The following is a 7868-nucleotide window of genomic DNA, read 5'->3' as shown; positions in this document are numbered from 1 at the left end:
GACAAATGAGGATGTGAAAGCGCATTGTGGTGTAGATGTGGATGTGACAGGATGCATTAGAGAAACACACTGAGGTGGTTTGGCCATGTGGAGAGGATGGGGAGTGAGAGACTGACAAAGAGCATGTATGTAAGTGAGGTGGAAGGGGAGAGAGGGAGGGGAAGGCCAAGGATGAGATGGAGGGATGGAGTGGAGAGGTATATGAGAGAGCGGGGTGTGAATTGGGAGCAGGGCAGTGACATGGCAGGGGACAGGGTGATGTGGAGGTGTTTTGTTTGTGGCCACCCTCTTTAAGGAATTAAGGCATCTGATAATAGATAGATAGATAGATAGACAATAGAGCACTTCGTAATTTACTGTGGATGATTGCTGCAACCAAAAAGAATACTAACCTATGACCTGGTAATGTACTGTATTTGATACGGAGCTGGTGAACTATTTATGCGATGTTCTTTATATACACTGTTCTTCCCTTCCCACAAATGATGAAAATCCACTGTACAGTACAGTAAACTCCTGCTAAAATTACTATTAGTTTGTGTCCTGAGAACCTGCCATGGCTACTGAAGTTAGACTGGCCCTGATTGCAGATTCATTTCCAAAACCATCAGTCACACCTGCACAAGCATCATGACTGACAAAAAACTGGCAAACCATGCTGGATACTTTTCAATTACACCCACACAAGATGGCCATGCCAATACTATTACCATGACTACACAATCATGACTGATTGGCAGTGGGACTCTAACACCACCCAGCACATCCACCAAATTATTACCGTACATAACGTTAGGAGGGAGGCAGATGCAACAAAAAAGAAGCACAGGGGAAAACTCTGCTTTCATTCTCATACAAAAATTAACTGTGTAAGGGTATGGTTGAGGGAGGTGTTTCACTCTCTCTTTATTTCCTATCCTATTGATGAACTTACATAATTAACGAGCAAGTCTGAGTAACTCTCTCTCTCTCTCTCACACTTGCTATCATATTCATGAACACTGATAACTAACAAGTTTATGTAACTTGTTCCCCCCTCCTCTCTTCCCATCTTTTTCATGAATTGTTTTTTTTTTTTTTTAAATAACAAAACAGAGGAAGGAAACACAATAAAAAAAAATAATAATAATCCATACACCAGATTACTGGTGTCCTCTGTTCATAAAATATCTGTAAAAGTTAGACTTGAACAGCTGTATGTTGAAGTTTGGAGGGAAACAACTCTGGGCAAGCGAGTTCCAAAGGGATGCAGTTCGGGGAATGAAAGAATTCTGATAGGCAGAAGTTCTGCAATACGGCTGAGTGACATTCCAGTCATGAATGCCACCAGATGCCCGTGTAGCACGAAGGAAGGCATGGAGAGGTGGCACCATGAACGCAACTTCATCTGAGCATTTGCCATAAAAATATCTGTAAAATAATGCAAGGGAGGCAACATTCCTTCTTACTTGTAGGGGAGGTAGTTTATTTGTAATAGCAGGGTTGTTAATAATTCCAACAGCTTTGTTCTGAATTTTGTCTAGTTGTTTTAATGCAATCTCTCCACATCCATTCCACAAGGGTGAGCAATATTCAAGCTGAGAGCGCACATGACTCTTATAAATTATAGCTATCTGCTCGTCAGTGAAGAAGTTACAGACTCTGTACAATAATCCAAGTTTCTTTGAGGCAGTTTTAGCAAGTGATCTAACATGAGAGGTCCAGCTGAGGGCATTGTTAAGTGAGATGCTGAGAATTTCAATACTTTTGGAGATGGGAATATTAGTAGCACTGAAGGTAATATACGAATCTGGCAATACCTGTCTATTAGTAAATTGTAAAAATTTAGTTTTACTAGCATTAAATGAGACAAGGTTATTTTGTCCCCATTCACTGATCGTAGATAGGTCTTGATTTATGGAGATGGCTGTACTGAGTTGAGAGGTAGAGATATTAGACTTTGTAAATGGGTGTCTGAGTGTGAATGAACTATGTAGTGTTGTGTCATCTGCGTATGAGTGGATGGGACTGTGGGTGACAGATAAGAGATCATTAACATGAACCAGGAATAGGGTTGACGCCAGAACTGATCTCTGCGGAACGCTGGCGTTAATTGAGTGGAAATTGGAATGTACATCATCTACTTTTACTCTTATTTTCCTATCACTAATATATGAGGAAATCAAAGAAACAAAAGACATTAGTCCATAGCAAGGGAGTTTGGACAGCAGGGAATGGTGCCATCCCCATCACTCTCTCATTATCCTCTTCATGTGGAAGTTTATGTACCGTAAGATGGGGTAACTGGGCACCATTTTTACCTCTTATTTGTCAATATTATAGTAATGTGCAGGAATTTGGAAAAAGAGGAAAATATTTTTAAATAACTCATTTAGGGCTATCGTTTGGAACCAGACACATACTTAAGGATACAAAAACACCTTGCTTAGAAATAAAACAAGGTGGGTGCCTGTTTACCCCACGCGATGGGGCAACCGGGCACCCAGACCTTTTTAATTACTATATGAAGGTTCTCATTACTGTTGACTGCTACTAAATAACAAAAACTTAGGCAGGCAAACATAATACGTAACATAAACTTATATATAACATAAACTTAAGCAGGAAAAACAGGTGTACTCCTGCTACTCAGGATATTGTACTTCTGTATCATCATTGCGGCTCTGTGGGCAAACTTGCTAACAGATTAAGAGCCTGGTGCATCCCTAAAACTTAGCAATATGGGAACAGATGACAAGGAGTCTTTGAGACACATTTAGAAACTAAATAATGATAATTATTTAATGTGACCGGTTGCCCTCCCCAAAGTGCCTAGTTACCCCACTTGAGTTACCCTTGCCATTACCCGGTAATGTTTAACTGTAGAAACAAGTTAACTAGTTCCCGTCCGACCTCTGATAATGTTCAATAAATGAGAATAAGGAGAGTTCTCTAGATAACTTCTAACATTTGTAACTTATCCTTAATGTTTCCAGTGTTGGGGCTTCTGTGAACTCTCGAAAATATCACTCTTATGCATGCAATGATCAGTGCACTACTCTTTCCTATTTCTAACTGTTGATTTTGAGGTATGTTATTGCGTGGGACTTAGCTATACAATTAGCACCAGAAAAGTTTAAAAATTTATAGATTTTACATAGTAAAGTTTGCAAATAACAGTGGGTGCCTGGTTCCCCAGCTAAGTGCCCACTTACCCCATCTTTCTTTAATTATCCCCTCCCCCCTCTCTCTTACCTATGTTCCCCAGCTGCCAGATCTCGCACAAGCTTAATCAGCCTTGGGTTGTCCTTCATTTTTGCAACAATGCGTGGAATGTAGTAGAGTCCAGACAGGATGAGGAATGAGTAAGGTAGCCAGCGGTAGAATAGCAGGTAGCGGCGAGGGCAACCCTCTCCTCTTGGCTGGAATGTTGCATCAAAGTTTATTATTAAGGAGTTTATGATGATTCTACAGTAGGTATTTGGGACACTGAACTTGGAAAATAGGAACTGGAAGGAGTGCTGGAGAGGGACACCTTTACACAGTGGCACTGATATACACAGGTGGCTTCATAGTCCTGTTATACAAATGTTCCTTAAATCCCTCCCTATCCCCCTAAAAGACGATGATAGACTACAAGAGAAGGTCAATTTCAGCCTGAAGTCCACTGGATGTATGTCAGATGAGCCTAAAGCCAAAACCATAGCAGCAGCAACAACAACACCTTTTCTAACTTAGACTTTAAAAAAAAAAAAAAAAAAAAAAAAAAAAAAGTTACATATCAAGGAGTTAACAAGGAGTGCCATGAGTAATTTCTATTACATATCAAGGATTATTAACATGGAGTGTCATAAGTTATTTTATAAAAGTTTTAACCATTTCAGGTTAATTCAAGTGAGAGAGAGGTTTTAACTTGGAAGGGTTAGATAGGGCTTCCGTGAATTCCTTCATTAATATGGTTCTCTCCTTTAGTGAATGAAGGTATGATGTAACTTCACTATACTAGGTTGTTTTCCCAATGTGAATATAAAAACTCTGGTAGTAACATGATTAATAAACACTGCCACAGAATACACCTCAAACAAGCCCCTGTACCCTCATTGCAATTCAGCCCCCCACACCACAACATGCTTTCTGTACTCATCTCATAAACATTAATGCAGTACTGTACAGTATCTATCTATCTATCTATTTATCTATATATATATATATATAACAACATACAGACAATCCACGAGGTTAAAGTGACTAGTTTTCTGCAGTCCACTAGCTTCATGGGACAACAACATAATGAATTTACATACCTGTTCAGAAGAGAAATATATATATATATATATATATATATATAAAACAACATACAGACAATCCACCAGGTTAAAGTGACTAGTTTTCTGCAGTCCACTAGCTTCATGGGGCAACAACAACAAAATGAATTTACATACCTGTTCAGAAGAGCAAACATAAGAATATGACAAACAGAAGTTCCTGACAAAATCACTGACTCGAGCTTCTGTGTTGAAGAGAGAGACACAGTGAATTGTTGACCCTATGTACCACCTTGCACTGGAAAAAAGAAATAACAGATTATTAATTAAGGTCAGAAAAGAAAAAAAAGAGTAGAGAGGAGAAGGAGAGAGAAGAGAGTGAACATATACCCCATTCTGTTATCTTGAACTTTCCACTAAATCAAGTTGAGTGACTAAGGTTCAAAATCAAGGAAAATTTTCCGGTATTTCGAGCTATTTTCCGCTAAACATTTGAAGGAAACCCAAACCTAGCAAACTACGCTAACTCTCAATGCTACATGCAGCAGTCTGAACCCATAATGCTCCATGAAATGCTTGATTATGTATGGAATTTCCTTAACAGAATTATCCTCACTTTAACAGAAATTTCCCGAGAAATTTCCCGTTAAATAAGGCAAAAATACTGGAGGAAAATAATTCCGTTATCTTGGGCTTTTGCTACATCAGTGTTCATTAAATCGATCATCAACTGTAGCTACAAATACATATGTATATATATATATATATATATTCATTGCCAGATGCCATGTATCCCAAACGGGGTGGCCAAGGGCTTAGAGTTAATTGTTTTACAGGGAGGGGCACTAATCCTCCACCAACCCCACTTGACACGTAAGAAGAACGTTATGCCAACAGCATCTGGTGTTCCCAGGCGGTCACCCATCCAAGTAGTAAACAGACCCAACGTTGCTTAACTTCGCTGATCGGATGGGAATATATATATATATATATATATAAATAATTACAGAGAGAGAGAGAGAGAGAGATGCACTGACAAGGGAATGAACTGCCTCCCTCTGTGCATGAAAACATAGACACTCCTACGTAAGCCTGATATGCATTCCAAAACATCACATCACATATTTTATTTCATTTCAATTGTTAATGTAAACAATAAATGACTGAAGCTTCCACATAAATGAAAGACACAGTGGATAGCTGACCTTATGTACCACCTTCCACCGGAAAAAATTAAGTATACATTATCATTATCATTAAGAATAAAATCAGAATCCAAAGGTAAGGTATTAAAAAATATCATCATCATCTTGACCCTCTTTCCCATCTACTGATAAGGCACGGCAGGAAGGAGAAAGAATCATGATTTTGCTGACTCCTGATGCATATATCAGTTTTTTTTTTTTTTTTTTTTTTTTTTTTTTTTTAGCTGGAGGATTAGTTATGGCCTTCAATAACCTCTTCACTACCATTTGTTTTTCTAATCTGTGTTAACTAATCTGGAAGTGACAAGAACACATGAAAGATGCTATTCATGTGAGTGGGTTAACATAATCACTAATAATGATTTCAGTATCAAAATTAAAGAGAAACACAGCAGACAGTTGACTCTGAACTGGAAAAAGTACTGCATAAAGTACAGAATAACTGCAATTTAGGGAAGGAAAATGAAAGGAAGAAACTGGACAGGGAAGACAGGGAAAGCAAAAGGTAAGGGAAGGGAAAGCTAAATATATAGAAAAACCACAGTAACTCTACGTAAACGTAGTGAACAAGGAGGAAACAAACTCCCATTCGATACTGTCGCCTTAACACAGTACGATCAATGAGAAGGAACGGAAAGGATAGGATGGGAGGGGAAAGAAAACAGAAAGAAAAGCAAAGGGAAAGGACAGGAAAGAGGTTAGACAGAAGGGCAAAGAAGGGAGGAAAGTGCCCATAAGGGAATGTAAGAGATTAGAGTGGACAGAAGAAATGATAGCTAAATAAATAAATAAATAAATAAAATAACTTACAAAATGCAGGTATAAAGGATGAGGAAGATGCATACCCCCATCCTATAGTGAAGCCGTAATACAGAACTATCAATTGGGTTGTGACATGGCTTTTTATCAATGTACCAAGTGGACAGGATCTTCTTTAAGGGGTTCAGAAAGTCTGTCTTTGGTTCAAATGTCCTGCAAGGGGTGAAAAGAAATCTCAGTACTTCACTGTTATTGTTACAGTTCCTATTTCTACCTATCTACCCATCACCCAACCCATTACCGGTACTATCCCATTAGAAGCATAGAAGCCAAGGCCTACGCTACCATACTTCTGACAATTAAGATCAGTGACAAGGTGCTACCCCCGAGTGATATTACAAGAGCAATAAACCTCAACTACCCCTTGGATGTAATCCCTTATGGGCCACAACCAGATGGGGTGCCTCAACCCACTAGACCACAAGGCATCATTCTGTCAGCATAGCAAATGGTTTCATGAGCAAGAAGGAATCATTTGGCTAGTCACTCAGTGTAAAGGCATCTGATGATAGCACATTACCATGTGACTGGATGACGGATGCCCCCAAAATTACTATTACTGGTATTATTATTATTACTATTATTATTATCAAATGTACTGTTCTCATTATCATAAGGGTTCAAAATATCTATCATAGGTTTCAACTGCCAGTAGAAAGTTAAAGGAATCATTATCATCATCACCATCATCATCAAACGATCCAATAATTTATCTTTAGCCAGGCACCTTAGAACTGGAAGGGGAATTCATGAAAAAAATCACCTCCATGTTACCCTGTCCTCTGCCATTAGGCCACCCTCCCTCCATCTCACACCAACCTAATTCACACAGTATACCTCTCTAGTCCATGCCCCACCTCATCTTTATCATCCCCAACCACCTCACTCACATATTGACTTTTTCTTTTTTTTTTCACTCATTTGATGAGGAGATGATTCTCCTATGAGACTGAACAATGAAGTCTGAAATATCTAATGTGTTTTATCATGTAAATCTAATAAGTTCTTCTACCTAGCTATCAACAAAATCATCCAGTACTCTAATGCCCCAACTGCAGCACAGGTGCCTCAGGTTAGGTTACTTAGTCAAACAGTGACTAGTCATGTACAGTCAGACACAACTACCTTCCCATTTCTATATGAGGAAAATTTACAACTGATGAAACAAAATCCTGTCTCAATTAACGTGTGTCTCAAAGGATTCAACTTTTCCACATGTTTTCATCAAACATAGGAAAGACACTTGTTTTTCTCACTGTACAGTACCCCTGTGTGTGAGTAACCCCCAACCATCCCTTTAATCACAATGTCTGAAATATATGAAGCTCTCATACTGAAGGGGTTCAATTAAAATTTCTGCTCCCCACTGACTTATGAAAAATGGCTACTGGGTATGCATACTTACAAGCTGTTGCTGCTATTATTTTTGTTGCCATTGTTGTTACTGTTGGAGTCTTTGTTTCCCTTATTTGTGTTCTGGTTGTTGTTACCGGTATTGTTGTTGTTGTTACCCTTACCAGTATTCTTGTTCTGACTGTAGTTATTATTTACTTTGATGGTGCTGTTGTTTTTGCTGCTGTCTTTGTTGCCCTTATTTATG

This window comes from Coenobita brevimanus, chromosome 103, assembly GCF_032717465.1.
Source record: "Coenobita brevimanus isolate Jiangsu-jjx chromosome 103, ASM3271746v2, whole genome shotgun sequence".
NCBI classification, from domain to species: domain Eukaryota; kingdom Metazoa; phylum Arthropoda; class Malacostraca; order Decapoda; family Coenobitidae; genus Coenobita; species Coenobita brevimanus.
This window is presented reverse-complemented; position numbering follows the sequence as displayed.